We start from the raw sequence: 17,117 nt of genomic DNA on the forward strand, positions 1-17,117 counted from the left end.
TAGATTAAAGTGAACCCTTCAAAACCGCTTTCAATCTAAGAATAAAAGGTGAACTTGTAAGAAGTGTTAACTTGCAGGTGAATGCTCAGCTCCAAGTTGGCATCAGTAGTCCTGACAGATGGCCAACTGCTATGGCCTGCAGGAAAATGGTTCTAGCAAGGGGGTTTATCCCTTTCAAACTTCATGCAAGAGGCAACATGAAACAGGTTACAGGGAATATTGATCTCGTTACCAGTGTGAGGAAGTAGAGTGCTTTACTATTGAATCTCAGGAAAACTTGATTAAGAAGTTTGCTCATCTGAAAATGAGTCAGGGCAATTCCTGTGGTGCCTACTGAGAGCGCAAAATGGGGATTCCTATTGCAAAGAGCTCTCATGGCACATATGTTGACTGTGGGATGGGAGTAAAAGGAAGGGTGAGGAGTTGCTTAATTAGAATTAATAAATTCATGAGTAATGTAATACAATCGTGTTCTCATTAATTCCTTGGTTAAAATTATTTCCTCCCCTGGAAATTACCAAGGATGAGTCACAATCAATACAGCTGAAATAAACTAAGAAGAAAATACCCGTTTCTGCTATGGCCTTTTGCCTACACAAACAGGAATAACACGGTATTTCTGTGCAGCAGTTGTTCAGAGAACAGTAAACCTTGCTGCTTGAAGATACACGCTGCGCACCCGATAGGCCGTGCCCGCGTACCACCCAAACTTTGAAGTTTTCCTGATCCCATGCGCTAAGAGCATGAGAAGAAAGGGTCCTGTTCCTCACCGAGGGGTGATGTTGTGGGTGCTCTTGTCACGAACCGAACCCCCAGGACGCGGACGCACCTGCCCGGGGCGGGTAAGCGGCGGCGGCGCTCCCCGGCCGCTCCCCTTCCATGGCAAGAGCCGGAGGGAGCAAATGCAGCTCCCCCGTAGGGAAACGCACCCACACCACCAGCGAGGGGCGCAGTCCCGCGGGGACGCCCCTCCTCCCCGGGCGGTACCACTGACAGAAGCGCTGGCGCTGACAAGGGCGTCCGCCTTCACCCTCCTAAGGACGCGCACAGACGCGGCGCCCCCGAGCCCTCAGCGCGGGGCCGCGGAGAAACCACCGGTTACGTAACGCCCCGCGGGGAAGCGCGGGGCCGCGGACAACTCCGCCGGTCCCCACTCGGTCACGTCTCCCCCCACGCCGGGGGGGGGAGGGGTGTCGGGCGGAGGACGCTCTCGCGGCCCCTCCGGCCACCCAGCCGGCCTTCCCGAAACTAACCGGCCGCTCGCCCCCTCCGCCCCCGGCGGGAAGTGAGGGCAGAGAACGGGCAGCGGCTTGGCGCCGGCCTCGCCGCCTCAGTGCGCATGCGCCGCCGCGGGGCGCAGGCGCCTCGCGGGCCCCCGCCAGAGCGCCGAGCATGCGCAGAAGGGGCGGCCGGGCAGCGTCTGAGGGCGGGCGGTTGGCGGCGGCGGGTGCTGGCGGAGCCCGCGGGGCGGGAGCGGGCGGGCGGCGGCGCCGCGCCCCGTGTCCCGCCGCGGCGCAGCCCAGCGGGGGTCTCCAGCGGCGGCCGAGAGGCGCTGGGGGTCGCCGGGCCGGCAGCGCCCGAGTCAGGCTGTGCCCCAGTTTGTGTCCAATCAGAGAGTGAAGTGCGTGCACCGAGCGGGGCGGCAATGCGTAAACAAGCCCCGGGAAACTCCTCCGCCCCCCGCTCTCCCCTCCGCGCCGCTCCCGCCCGTTCCCCGCGCCGCCCCGCAGCCTCCCCCGCCGCCCGCCAACAACTCCGGCGAGGCGCGCGCTCCCGCCGCCCAACCGCCTCAACCGCCCTCCCCTCCCCCCGCCCGCCCGCCCGCCCAGCCGGCGCCGCCCGCGCCGCCACACGCACCCCACTCCCGCACACGCCCGCGGGTGCCCGTGGCCTCTCGAGGGGGAAGGTAAGGGGCCCGCCGCGCAGGCTGGCGGCAGGGGCGGGCGGGGGCCGCCGGGCGGCGGCGGGGTGTGGATGCGTGCGGGAGGCGGGGGGGGGGAATCATGTGTCATAACAAGTTGTTGAACGTGACATTGCTCTTGAACTGCGCGGCGGCGGGGAGCGGGGCCGCGAGGGGCAGGGGCAGCCGAGTAACTTTCTCCTCCAATTCGCCGCGAAGGAGGGAGCCGGCGCCGGGCCGCGCCGGGCCGGGCAGGGCAGGGCAGGGCGGCGGTGCTGGCTGCCGGCGGCGACGGCGGAATGCGCTCGGAAGAGGCTGCTGCCGTTCGCGATGCTTGTCGCTTCCTGAGGGGGCCGGCGCGCAGCGCGGCTGGGTGACGAGCGCTTCGCGTCTGGCTGCCGCGGGAGCCGTTTCCACCCCGGCGAGGATTTTTCTAGCAAGGCGCCTGGGCGGCTAGTTAGCGAGGAGTAGGTTCTGGTCCAAAGCATCTGTTCCTGCGGGCAATTATCCCTGGCTAATGCTCCGTGGCAGTTTGGCTCGCTTCCGTCGTGATTAGCTTGGTTTATTATATAAGATGTCACCGGAGGAGGAGAGGCACAAGTCCTCTGCGTGGCGGCGGGGGGGGGACGGGGGGCACACCGGTCCGCCGTGCCTTCCCCGCGCCAGGCACCGGAGCCGAGGGAGCAGCCCCGGCCCGGCCCAGAGCGGAGCGGGCGGCCCGGGCAGGGCGGGGAGCTCACCTCGCAGCCCGCCGGTGAAATACGGCAGCTCGTTTTCCACGTGGGTTGGGTGTGTTTCACAAACCTTGCCTTTGAGCAGAAACATAACCTGTTCTGGTTCCTCTCCGCATGCTTGAGTTCTTCATTTCTTTCTCTCCCCCCCCCCCCCCCCCCCCCCCCCCCCCCCCCCCCCCCCCCCCCCCCCCCCCCCCGCCCCATTTGAGCATAACAAAGTTTGAGAACTTGGTTTTGCTCCCTTTATGTGCATGTTTAGTATGTTAGCATGATCTGGAGACGATTGAATGAATCATCAGTTCCATGGAATAAAAGCAAGTGAATCATCTGTCATACACACACACACACAACTGTGAGGGAGCAGAGTTGTACTGTAGATAGTGAAAGGTTAGTGTCAGTTTCTGATACCCGATGGGATGTAACAAGTATAGACAGTGCTCAGAAACCCACCAGGTTTCCTGGGGCTAGTTTGTGAACTGTGAAAGTTTGGCAACACTCAGTTGCAGTTTTTCTGGCTCAGTGGTTGAATGGTAACCTCCTTCTGTAGCAACTTGCTACCCTTTATTCTAGCCAAATTCTCAAAAGGGGGATGTTAATGGGAAGATTTAAGTAACTGTGTTATTTAAAGTGTATTCGTTTAAAATAAAATTTAAACATCCCCCCACCCCACCCCCCCAGTATCACACTATGTCCATACCCTGAAGCCAGAGACAGATCCCAGATGCTTTTAATCTGGGATTTGTTTTGCTTAGTTTTGTTAAGCAAAAATAGTCTCTGTTAGAGTAAAAAATATATAAATACATATTTGGAAAGCAAATTAAGCGAGTTTATTTAATAAACATGTTAAAGTTGTACCTAGATAGACTTCTGTTCCTGATCCTCTTGCTTGCTGCTGTTTGAAATGGAATTGAGGCTGGGTCCTATATATAGTTTTTCTTTGAACTCTGACTTGGTTCCAAAGTGGAATTTCCATCCTCCATGTTTTCTTGACAAGTCTATCTCTCCCTGTACAGAGGCAGAACTATGAATTTTGTAAGATTAATTCCTCTTTTTTCCTCAGCATACCTGCCACTGTCAAGAAATGAAGTCACTGTTTACAACAGTGGTAGTGCTTTACACATACAAGCACTTGGTTTTACAGTATGAATGTTAGGAAAAGATCTTTTTATGTCTTACTAGCAAACCATTCTGTCTCCTTTGGCATCAGGTATACTTTATCTCACTGCCCCTGGTTTGTACCTCTAGCCATTCTCCAAACAGCAGTGGAATCAGTCATGGAAAGGATTGATTTGGGTATTTGTTACTGTTGGGGAGAAAGGGCGTATTACCATTTTTGTTTGTCTAGAACTGAGAGCACTTGCACTTCAAAAACAGTTTTATAGCATTAATTACAGGATTGGAACAGCTGAGTGTGGGAAAACTGTATTACTTCAGGGTTCATTGTGCAGCTTTTAACACCTCACTGTCAGAAGCTAACCAAGTTAAGACTGCATGCAACTGTGAACACTGTTTGTAGTAGAGATTCTCTTAAGTTAGGTATATTGGGCAGTCAAAACAAACAGGGAAAATATTATTTTATGTGTGCATTTAGATCAACAGTCAAATAGCATTAATCCTTTTCTATTTAATTTTCTTACTAAGAAGATAGAAACATGCAGTATGTATGGCATTCTATGTGCCCAGACCTCAGCTGAAAGCAGTAAAGCAAATAATACTGAAAGTGAACTCATGACTGCTCCAGCTGTTTTCGCCTGCACTATATGTGCTCTAGGCTTCAAAGTAGAAGTGAAAAATTCTAGGTTTCACTTTTAAGCCTGCAGAATGTGCAAAATAAAGTGAGATAAAATGGATTGGTTTAAGGTTGCTTCTGAGCAGCTCCATTTTTAGGATTGATAAGCAGATTACCGTAGGATGCACAGCAGAACTTTGAGAACAGCAGAGGGCAATGCAGATAGAAGTGGAGTGTCTGAACTTTGTATCTTAGTTTTTGCTATGTTGGGATACATAGGCTTTGTTCTTAGCATGATAAATTTATGAATATATATCAAATCTTACACTGCCTTTTATCAAAAGAAGATACAAAGTTATAATGTTTATTTGAAATGAATATTACTTTGCTCAAAAAATAGTTCAAGTTATCACCTGCTTTTCAGATTTTGTGCTCTGAAAGACTGGTGCCAACATCACCTTTATATGTCCTTCCAGGTATCTCAACTAGAACTGAATGGCTAACAATAGCAAAAATAAAATAAAATTCTTTCCTTTTTGCAGTTTTTGCATTACAGACCCTTTCTAGACAGATGCAGCAGTCCCAAGCAAAGTTTTGAACTATTCTGTAGAAAGGCATACTGCTGGTGTTGAAAAAGAGAATCTTTTCTTCATCAGTTGAAAACTTTGCACCAAGTGCACATTGGTGTGGGGATTTGCTCCCCAAATCCTCAGTTAAAAACATTTGTTAAAATTGTCTGGGATGAAGTTTAATTTCTATTACTAGTCTCAGTATTTAAAATATTAATGGTTAGAAAAAGTTGATACTATACCAAGGTGTATCACTTTGTATTGCTTTGTATATTAGAGTTGTAACTGATCTGAATGTTGGCAGATAGTGCCTTAGACATTTTTTACAATGAAGCTTATTTCCCTGATTATTGTGTTTTTCCAGTAAATGTAGTGGCATGAAAAGTGACAGCTTGACAGACTTTGAGACTGAAGCCCATGATGAGCAGAGCAGGTGTAGCACTGGCAGCAAGTTCTACCATGCTATGACAAGACTGTGTATATCTAGATGCATGTAGGAAATATCAGTGTTACTGTCTCTATCTTAATTATTGCTTATAAAATAAAAATTTTTCACTACCATGTGTAGGACACTTCTGGAGTGAAAGATATATAGTGTTACTTGAGCACTGTGATCCCAACAGCTGTCAGTATTAGCTCTTACATATGAAACAAATAATTTTCATAGAACTGTAGAAAAATTTGTGTTGGAAGGGACCTTAAAGACCATCTAGGTCCAACTCCCCTGCCCTGGGCAGGGACACCTTCCACTAGACCAGGTTTCTCCAAGCCCCATCCAACCTGGCCTTGAACACTGCCAGGGAGGGGGCAGCCACAGCCTCTCTGGGCAACCTGTTCCAGTGTCTCACCACCCTCACAGTGAAGAATTTCTTCCTTATATCTAACCTAAGTCTACCCTCTTTCAGTTTAAAACTGTTACCCCTCATCCTATCACTAGACTCCCTGATAAAGAGTTCCTCCCCATCTTTCCTGCAGGCCCCCTTTAAGTACTGAAAGGCTGCTGTAAGGTCTCCCCAGAGCCTTCTCTTCTCCAGGCTGAACACCCCCAACTCTCTCAGCCTGTCCTCGTAAGGGAGGTACTCCAGCCCCCTGATCATCTTCATGGCCCTTCTCTGGACCTGCTTGAGCAGGTCCATGTCCTTATGCTGGAGGCCCCGGAGCTGAACACAGTATTCCAGGTGGGGTCTCATGAGAGAGGAGTAGAGGGCGAGAATCACCTCCCTTGACCTACTGGCCACACTTCTTTTGATGCAGCACAGGATACGGTTGGCTTTCTGGGAGTGCACATTGCTGGCTCATAGTCAGTTTTCCATCCACTAATACCCCCAAGTCCTTCTCTGCAGGGCTGCTTTCCATCTCTTCACCCAGCCTGTATTTGTGCATGGGATTGCCTCGACCCATGTGCAGGACCTTGCACTTGGCCTTGTTGAACTCCATGAGGTTTGCATGGGCCCACCTCTCAAGCCTGTCCAGGTCCCTCTGTATGGCATCCCTTCCCTCCAGCGTGTCGACCGCACCACACAGCTCGGTGTCACTGGCAAACTTGCTGAGGGTGCACTTGATCCCACTGTCCATGTTGCCAACAAAGATGTTAAACAGCACTGGCCCTAATACTGACCCCAAGGAACACCACTCATCACTGCTCTCCACTTGGACATTGAGCCATTGACCACAAGTCTTTGAGTGTGACTGTCCAGCCAATTCCTTATCCACCAAGGGATCCATCTGTCAAATTCATGTCTCTCCAATTTATAGGCGAGGATGTCGTGTGGGAGAGTGTCAGATACTTTGCACAAGTCTGGGTAGATGACGTCAGCCGCTCTTCCCATATTCCACCGATTTGCCCTTAGTGAAGCTGTGTTGGCTGTTACCAATCACCTCCTTATTTTCCATGTGCCCTAGCATAGTTTCCAGGAGGATCCACTCTATGATCTTGCCAGGCACAGAGATGAGACTGACTCATCTGGCCTGTAGTTCCCCAGGTCTTCTTTATTTCCCTTTTTAAAAATGGGTTATGTTTCCCCTTTTCCAGTCATTTTGACTGATTGCCTAAAACTGAAACCATTTATCCCATTATTAATTGTTGAATACATACATGTTTCAGCAGTTTTCCTAACATCTGGCCAAACTGTTCATTTGCTACTGTGCATTGGTTGTTTCTTTCCTGTTATGGAATAATTTTCTTCCTTTGTTTGTCATTGTTTTATACATGTTATGACACATGCATTATATGTGTTTATATGTGTTCAAGTTTGGCTGAAATTAAAAAAATAGCCTGCTAATTTGCCATAATCTATTTTTCTAAAGGACCTAAGTAGGAAAAGATGAGAAGGCTTACTTTCTCAAAAGAGGTTAAAGATGAGAGTAAAAGTTATTGAGAGGATCTTCACTTCCTTAAGATACTGTTATATTAGTGACTGATGCATCGCAAAGAGGGAGGCGCCAGGCTTCAAGTTGTTGCAGTCTGTTACGGTTCAAAAACTGCTTTCCCATGTTGAATCTTCACTGGCAATTGAGTTTGCACCAGTTGTTTTGAAGAGTGTACCACATGGGCATTGAACAAGGACTGCTGAAGAACCAGGTATCCACACTGCAGATGGGGTGCCTTTGGTGACCCCTTGTGCACAGCTTCAGTATTGGTGCTTCCACAAGGGGAAAAACCACTTTGTAGTCATACCACTTCTACTCAAAGCAAATTCTTATCAAAAAGAACCCTTCCTACACACTAAATCACTAATGGAGATGTACCAAGAAATAGTGTTGGGATCGAAATGGTGAAGCTGTGTTTTTCTCCTGATTCATGGGTATGATTCATTCTATGCATATTATTGATGGCAGCATTACAAGATTATTTTCTGACAAAGATACATTGTTTCTGGCAACTTTCTGGCAGTTATTTGCTTCCTCAGAAAAATCTATGGCTCTGTGCTTATGGATAGCAGACAGCTGAATCAGTGCATACAATCTGATACCAGCAGGGAGGGTAGTAGTTTGTAATTGCAGTAGAATTGCTTGCATCCAGTTTATTATTCCCATCTTCCAAACTCCACCCTGCACACTTGTTTAGTTCACCTGTTACAGCTTACCTTTTGTATTATGAGCTGTTGGGGAACACTTTGACATTCATTCCATATTTGTAAAATTTGCGGCACTGATTTGGCTTCCAGTCTCTATGGAAATAAGTAATAAATCATAACTTTCATTTTAGATGGTTTTGCTTGAATCTTTACTGTGTTTTTATTCCAGTGAAAAGAAAAAACAAAACAAGTGTTCTGCAGTTTTACTAGAACATTTGTCCAAAGACCAACACTATAAGTAAAATATGACTCCAAATGGACAACAGTACAAATGAAGGAGAATAACAAATCTAAATTCATGTTTTTGTGAGTCATGTGAAGTTCCAGTGAGGGAGACCATGAATACCACCAAGAGCAAGATTAAGCCCTAAGAAAAGTTAGGCTTCCGTTTTGTTTTAACATAGTTCAGCAGGAAAAATCTCACAGGAATTTTCAAATGTGGTGAACTTCTGTAAGGGATAGATCGGTTGTAATTTTCATAGTATCTTCTGGTCCTTCATAAAAATGAAAGCCAAAAATTATTTGTGAATTTCTTGTGTAGCCAAAATACCCTGTGGTACCCTGAGTAGAGGTTTGCTCAGCTGTGGACTTGGAATCACACAGTTTTTGTACCTGAGTATCCTGGTTCCCTTCACAGAGATGTGGAGTTAGGGACTGCTTACACTGATTATAGACAGATGAAAATGCTACAGTTGACTTCTTCCATGAAGAACCAAATGCTGTGGTTATAACTTGATGACAGAGGGGCAATTTATCTTCACCTTGTAATTACAAGGGTGATTTCACATTGACACTGTATCAGAGTATAGGAAATATATGGATTTTCAGTGTAGTGTTACCTGGTACATTTATATTAATTTCTCTTTGCAGTGGTCTTTAAAAGTATTCATGTTCATGGATTACTTTTTCAAGACTAATATAATTGTTCTGTAACAGTTTCAGTCAGTGCTAATGGACTCCATTTTACCAAACAAAGCAAGACAATACCCAGTAATTTGCAACAACTGTGAACTAGAAGTTGTATGATCATATAGATGATTTTATGACTTTTTATGAGACAGTAACATATTTCCCAGTTGCTGCAGCTGACAAACTAATTTGCAGAAGTAGAATATCCAAGATTTCTCTTAGAACTATAAAATGGAACATTTTAATATGCATTAACATTTACATTTTTTAAAAGGGTTTCTACCATCGTATAAGAAATCAAAGTATTTTAATAGGTATTCATACAGATAGTGTGAATGTATGAGAACACACTTGGATTAATTCTTGTGTTTTCATCTGCCTGTAGACATTTCATTTTTGTTTTCAGTCATTTTAAAACTGGGATCATTTATGTAAATAAGAGCTTTTTAAACAAAAACCCTAATAAGACAAGAACATAGGCTGTATTGTGTATTCTGCCCCAGTTGTTTTGTAGCTTTCACTATGAAAAAGTTCCTATTAGAGAACAATCTTAATTTCCAGTCTTGGCATTCTCCTAATCGCTGCATTTTTCGTAATCTGTGAATTCATGACACAGAAGGGAATTACCTGCAGATTGAAATTACTTGTATGGTCATAATTCCTATTTTAGCTTTGTCAGTACAGTGATAGCACTTACTGGCCTTGATCAATAGCAGGGCTTGATTCATAAAAGCAGCTATCCAAGACTTAACAGTGAGTCTTCTTAGAAGTTGCTGACGTAATAATACAATGTAAAACTGATGGCATGACCTGTAACAAGATATTAATTTCCTGAATCTGAAGCTCTACGTAGAAGAAAGAAAAAGCATTGGAGTTCCTTTCCATAGCAGAAGACTTTGCATTTTGCTTCCTAGTTCTGTTTTAAACAATACTGGTAAAACATTATTGACTTATTAATTTAATTTGGATTGGAAAGTCTGTTTATGAGATTATTCCATTACGTGTTCAAAGTCCCTGAAAGAGAAATTATCACTTTTCTTTGGGATGTAAAATGTGCCGGGATTATCTGTTTACCTAAATTTCTTGATGACTTTTGCATTGTGTTACATCTATTAAAATCCTTGTGTACTAACAAAGCATATTAAAGTAATAGAATACAAAAATTAAATATTCTGAAGATACATTTCAGTGCTAGTTACTACTGATCAGATCTGACGACAGATGAATTCTCTCTGCCACAAAAAAGTAGTTGATCTTGAGATACAAGTCTTGAGTGATTCTTAGAGATGCATCACCACTAATTAAAGCAAGTGCAATTATATTATTTCCTCCCTCAAGAAGAAGAATGGAACATGTAAGAAACCAGGCTCTTGATTAATTTCGTAATGAAAACACAGTTCTTTTTTTCAGCTGGAAGACCAGATCTTAAATAGCCAATGTGTGGATTGAATGAAGTTAAAGATGTTTCTTTCTTTCATGGTTTTATAAAATTGTTATTTACTTTTTTGAAGAATCATCAGTACTAGCTGCAGAGACAAAAGACCCTTTATATGATATAAATGATATTTTGACTAAGTACTCTTGGTTGAATCTGGCTTGTAGAATTTCCCTGCATACAAAGTGATTTTGAAGAGCTGCTTAATCAAACCAATATTTTTCGGCTTTCCATCTTAACTCTTTTGATATATCATAGATACAGTAAATTTTCATGCTTTCATCCCAAATACACATTTACCAAAATTTGCAAGTGTTTTGTATGGACAGTGATCACAGAATGCAAATGGATTTACTTGAAATAATGTACTCAGTGATGGTGCCTCACACAGGCAAGTGTTTAAAATCTACTATTGATGTCTAACTTTTACGTGTTCATTGCTGAAAATTTAGAACATAAATTTACATGGGATTAGTCTACAATTCAAAATTTCCAATAATTGCAGAGGAGCTTTTCCAGTGAATTCAGTGTGAAGCTGGATGAAACCAGTGACAAACTTGTAAGAGGGGAGCTTTTCTATAACATCTGGATTCTTAAGGTATAATAGCTCTTATTACATTAACTAATAAAATAGGGAAAACCACACAAACTCTTGGGCATACAAGCCCTTCTTCAGGTCTCAAATAGTAGCAGCAAACCTTGAACTAAGGGTGTAGTTTCAGAAGACATCTGTAGGCACTGCTATTTAACAAGGGAAGTGCTGCTACTATCCTTTATGCTGTCTGAGCCCTGGCAGTTGTTAAATCCCCAAATAAATTAAGTTTAACTAGCCCAACAAGAAACTAATAAAAACAAGTTTTCTGCTGGGCTAGTGTGTTAAATGGACTTACAGATAGATCAACAAGCTGAGAATGGTATTTCCCTTTTTTTGATACAACCAGTCCATTAGATCAGCTCTGCTGTTCAGTTAACTGTAGATTTAGGACAAGTTGGGAATAGTTGTTTTGAGTTTATTGTAATTATGTCAATCAAATAGCTAATTTGAGGGAAAAGTGTGGTTATCACCTGCAAAACAAAGGGGATATTAGTATAGGGAGAAATTGTAAGGAGTGCTCCGTCATGATCAAAAAGAACACAGGTCATTACCACCAGAACACTGAAAGCTTTAGCTGCAGTGTCATCATGCAGTAGAGGCAGTATCTTGAGTAAGTCTATCATTTTTGATATCTAGAAGATCTATGAATTCTTGTTTCTAGGTTTGACTTGGTGATCAGGACTGAGAAGTGAGAGGTGGAATCTTCTGATGAAAAACATTCTCATGGAATTCATTCTGGCACTTAGAGGTCTTGCTAATACTCATGTAATTACACTGACAAAAGAACAGCATGAATAGAACAGTGTACATTAAGAAAGCAGTCCTTTAATATTTATTTAAGGTAATCTCTGGTCTTCCTTTCTTAGATACTTATTAGGCTGCTGCACTACAAATGGGTTTGGGTCACATGGACATGAGCTGCTGGAGCAAGTTTGATGTTCTCTGGTCCTGGACTACTAGGTGCAAACTCTGCATCTGACTCTTTTCTTGGCAGTGCAGAACGCTTCTGGCTTCCCCCATCTAGCTGTCCTATACCTAGATTTCTCAAGCACCTCTGATACATAAAGAATATTTGCAAAGATCTGCTCAACATTGGGCCTTTGGGTTTACTGTTTCCATCTTTTTGGGGGGGTAATATGTGATAACATCGACAGGTAATGTGCTGACTGAAAAGAAATTTCCTGCCAGTGATGACAGCTGCTTACCATGTCATTTTTACTGTATGTTTTCAAAGGAAGTGTCTTGGGTCTCATGAATTCAAGGTAGAATCCGTAAAAATAGAAATAATTTAGAACTTTAGCCTTAGCTGATGAAAACTGCTGTAATTTAAACTTCAGTTGATCCATTTGACTTTATGCCAATATTGAATATGCCTGTAGATAGAGGAAAGCCTAACCACAGGTACTGCTTGTACTTACTGTAGTTAAGTTACCATAGACCTGCTTATAAAATTGTCAGTTACTAAATAATTCCAAGAACAACATTAGGGGAAAGTTGTCATCTTGCCCAGTTAATCAAATTTTTGTAACCTTTTCATTGAGCCAGGAATTCAGATTTGGCTGAATTATTGCCCTTGTATTATGAATGTATTTTTTCCTGTTCTTGTGAAAATAGAACAGTGTTTGATCTAAGTATAAGCCTTTGAAAAAAAACCCCTAAGTTTGTATATGTTCATAGAAGAGGCTGGTGAGATTTTGGTAGTGACATTTTCCAAAGACAGCATCTGCAGCCAAGGAGTTGACTATAATTTTCCCTGTCATTGTTCCTTCTTGAATCCCAATGTGGACTCCAATACAAGTATTAAAAAGGAGGAGATTAGCTCTGCTTTTTCTGTTAGGGGCATGGATACCATAAAGGACAAAGAAGAGGTGACTGCTCTGCAGAGGAGTGAGAATTGCAAGTGGCTTCTGTTTCCAGGTATCAGAGGGTAAAGGAAGTTAGAAAACCATTAGGAGGGTCTAGACACAGGGAAATGTGGAGGTGGATGTTGAACGATCTGTCTGGAAGGGTCTCCTTCTCAGGGGAGGAGTAGGGCATGCAAAAGCAGTAGAGAGCATACTTCCTAAGCCTTTTATTTCCTCTGCTATCAGCAAATAGCAGAGAGAACAACAGGAAGAGAACGTCTCTTTCCTTCGGTGGTTGCTCGTTGGGTATTGCTTCTGTTTATTCATACACATGAGGTTTGTTTGGCGGGTGCAGAAGTCAAGCTCCTGACAACTCACACTGCACGGAGTCATACTGACTGCAGTAAAATTCCTGTATTTTGGGCATGGTTAAGTGTAAAAATTAGACTATTCTAATCTAGCTGGTTTAAGGCTAAAGGGCTAAAATATTAAGACATTTCTTATTTTAGGCTGTTGGTGTGACCATAATTTATCCATTGTAGTGCTCTTCAATTCTGTTCTTAAATGGCTTTCTCCCCAGCATCCCCTTATTCACTGCACAGTTGTAAAGAGTTTGGGTATTTAACAGTAGGAGTTGTCTGCAGCAGCGTGTAGAATGGACGCAGAGGAATTCAGGAAGACAAAGAATGGTCTCAGTTTAGGGGAGTTGAATGCTGCCTTGGAGGACAAGTTTCTGCCTATCTTGGATGCTAAATGACTATTCTATGCTGGGTAGGTAATATAGGTCAGCGGTTCACAGATGGCCATTCAATTTGTAACAGTTGCAAGACACACTTAGCCAAATTTGCCAGTGTTCTGACATCACCAATACAACTAAAATCATGCGAAACTGAGCTGTTTACTGTTAAGAGTCGTGAGTGTCCTAAAAAATTGAACCTTAAAACTTACATCAGGTGTATGGAACTAAAGAGTACTTGGGACAGTTTGGACGTCGACTTCTATGTCTCCTGTTTCTGTACCTGTAATTTATGGCTGGCAGTGTTGTCTTGTTGAATAGGTTGTGGAGAAGATACTTTTTTTACTATTTGGGGAGCACTGAAATACTAGAGGAATGAGTGGGTGTGTGTGTGTGTGTGGTATCAACCACCTGGCAGTAAAATAAAAAAAAAGCATAACTGCCTTTTATACTAGGTTGTTTGGTAGGAAATATGCATTCATAGTATTAAAACCAGTGTTACAGTTCACATACGTGAAGGCACAGATTTTTTTCTTCAACTCTTTTGGAGTCTGTAATTTTACTGAAGTTATAGTGATCTCAGAAGGCCCATCTAGATATGGAGTTCTGTTGTGTTTGGTTTCATGGAGATTTATGAGATTGGTTTTGCCTAAAGGTTGTGTATTTAGACAAAGGAATGTAATAGACAAATTGGGTTTGGGGAGAGGCACTAGTCATACAGGTATATTTTTCCATAACGTACTTGGGTGTGCTGCTTGGAGGTACAAAGGCACTATTTTATTACTTAATCTAAATATGCATTGGGGCACATCTATGTGATTTTAAGCAGATGTAAGCTCCTGCTGCCTGAGCTTGAAGAAACTGAGAAGATATCTGCCTATGGTTAGTGTAATATGAAGACAGAGTATATTAGCTGTGGCTCAGTGCCATGGTAACACCAGAATATGGTTTATAGTCAGTTTACAACACAGACATATCTCACTTCTAGTAGACTCAGCTTGCAACTTTTCTTGTCATTAAAACAAACAAGATTCATTAAAAATACTTTATTAAAACAAACAAACTGGTTTTTAGGAAGCTGTGACAGTGATCTTATAGATGAGTTCTGAATACAGTATTTGTGGGAAGAGACAGGCAGAGTTTAGGAAAGAACTAGTATAACTGTAGAATAATAGAGAGAAGCCCAGAATACTTAAACCTGGACAATGCAGAACCTTCTTTTCTTTTACACCTCAGTGAGTGAGATGTTATTGATCCTGCTTATTGGAGTGGGTGAGATTTACCTTGTTCACAGCAATAAACCTACATATTCCTTGAAAGTGGCAATTGACAGTTAAATGTTGATTCCTGTGCTTTCCTACCAGTAAGAAAAGCTAAACGTTGCTGAGCATCCTGTATTGATAGATGTCTCAGGAGCTTGTGCTGCAGGAGCTCTTTGTAGGTCAGAGTAGATCAGACAACTTAGTGTGGTATTTCTCTAAAAGTGAGTGGTAAAATGTTGGTGGTAATGATTGTGATTATTCAGGCAGATGTCTGACTTGTTACATGTGTTACATGAAGTGTTACATTACGTCCCATATGTTAATTTAGCTGCTAAACTATAGTAACTTTTCCTTTTAGTCACTCATTTCTATGTATCTTGGGGGCTGCACAGGTTTTAAATAGTGGCTAAAAAACCTGATACTCCATCACTGCTCATTTTACCATGTTATCATGAGCAACACTTGGAAGTCACCAGCCCTGTATTGCAGCAGTCCCTGGACCTAGACCAAATACAGGAAAGCAGTGATTCCATATAAGCTATATAGCTAAACAGAGCAGGGAAATCCAGCTGCTGACTGTGCAGTTGCTGCTTTTGTCTCACCATGTTCCAAAATGAATCAGTGTAGTATACCTGGAAACAGAGCGTAGAGCAGGAGCTCCAAAACTTTTTTGAGTGCTACTAATATAGAAGGAGAACTGTGATAGAATAGTTGCTTTAGCAGCTTGTACTTTTTTTTTTTTTTTTGGACCATGCACAGATGCAGGAGGAGATGTTCAGGCTGTACTTTCTCTAGAGGAAAGGCAGTGGATCAGATCTTTGTGGGATACCAGTTGAAATACCATCATAGTTAGGAGGTCCCTGAAGGAGTGAGCTGCATTGCAATTACCTGCACAGGAGACTACCGGACTTAACCACTACGAGTCTTTTTCAAGGTTGTTTTCCTGTGAGCAAGTAGGTGCTAAATATTTTCAGTTGGGGGGCTGGAGTTGCTGTCTATGTAAAACATATGTTTGCAATCTTTTGGTTTTTAGGTCTCATGCTTGTGCTTTTCTCTGCAACACTTCTGTTTCTGAATTAGCAAGCTTTATTTTTTCATTGTCTCCTTTTTTTTTCTTTCTTTGCATGTTCCCGCTTATCTCACAAGCACAAGGAACTGGTTGAAACTCCAGGTAGAAGATAAATTTCAGAATAAGAAGAAACTTGCATACACTGAAAAGAAATCACAGAAGGATTGAGGAGAAGAATCTAGAGTACAAGTCCTGGTATGAAATTCGAAATATTTTCCTTGGAATTTAGGTCACTGTCTGTTCTGGAGGACAAACCTCACTTAGTATAGAGTATAGCATGTAAAATAGTTCCACTGAATCTGTGTTGGCCAGGCAAGGATCACTTCTTACCAGAAAAACTATATTTAAATAGGTTCAGACTAGCCTAGTTCCTACTCTGTTGTACATTGTATCGACAAAGATACTTTTCATGCTTTATCCAAATGTTGAAGTGTCTTACATACAAGAAAACTTGTTTGTATGAAAACTAGCCAAAAAGTCTGGACAACTTTCTAGTACTAGATTTTTTTGCCACTGTTAAAAATATTTTGAGTATAATTTTTTCCCTCCTTAAGATATCAGAAGGAAAAAAACATATGTAAATACTATTGAGATGCATACTTCCATCTCCACAATATGAAGTCAAAAGGCAATTCGTTTTCTTAATACTGAAGATGTTGAAATCTTCCACGCATTTAAATAACGCTGTATCAGTATTCACACTGAGAATACCTTGGTCTATTTCTGACTCCATATTTCCACTGAAAAGGCACTGGCAAGCATTTCTGATAATTTAAGGGGCCACAATTTGAATCCTTTATACTTGTAGAAATTCTGAATTTAGACCTGTGAATTTGCATGCAGCAAAAAAGTCTTTTCCTTGAAGTCAGTTTATGTTTAAAACCCAAGAAAGCTTATTTAAATTTAGAAAACCTTAATTGCTCTTTTTTTCATTTCTGTAGCATTAAATTTGCATTTTTTTGATGAGTAATTATTTCTAGAATTTGGCTGTGTGAAAGCTCGTCAGGCTAAAACCAGGTATACTTGCATTACAGGTTGACTGGCTAGAATCAGTCACCTAATCCTAGAGAAATGGCTTGATTATTTTTAGTTTTATGTAGATAGGATTACTGATAAAATTTCAAAAGCTTTCTCTTTGTAAGTGCAAGACAGAAGACTGGAAGGTCGCCATGTATGTTTTCTAGGCCCATATCCTAGGTGCTCTTATATAAAAACACCCATTTAGCACCCACTGAACTGAATTTCAAGTTATGGTCTC

At 42.7% G+C, this 17,117-nt stretch overlaps 1 protein-coding gene across 1 annotated transcript in view; it reads left to right on the forward strand.

The window, feature by feature from the left end:
* The first annotated feature begins 1,484 nt into the window (after positions 1-1,484).
* PCGF5 (polycomb group ring finger 5) overlaps positions 1,485-17,117 on the forward strand; it is a 73,407-nt gene continuing 57,774 nt past the window's right edge. The window contains exons 1-2 of the mRNA XM_074830911.1: positions 1,485-1,906; positions 15,937-16,054. The gene's annotated coding sequence lies outside the window, so the exon portion shown is untranslated. The remainder of the gene's footprint in view (positions 1,907-15,936; positions 16,055-17,117) is intronic.

Source organism: Strix aluco, chromosome 7 (genome assembly GCF_031877795.1).
Source record: "Strix aluco isolate bStrAlu1 chromosome 7, bStrAlu1.hap1, whole genome shotgun sequence".
Taxonomy (NCBI): domain Eukaryota; kingdom Metazoa; phylum Chordata; class Aves; order Strigiformes; family Strigidae; genus Strix; species Strix aluco.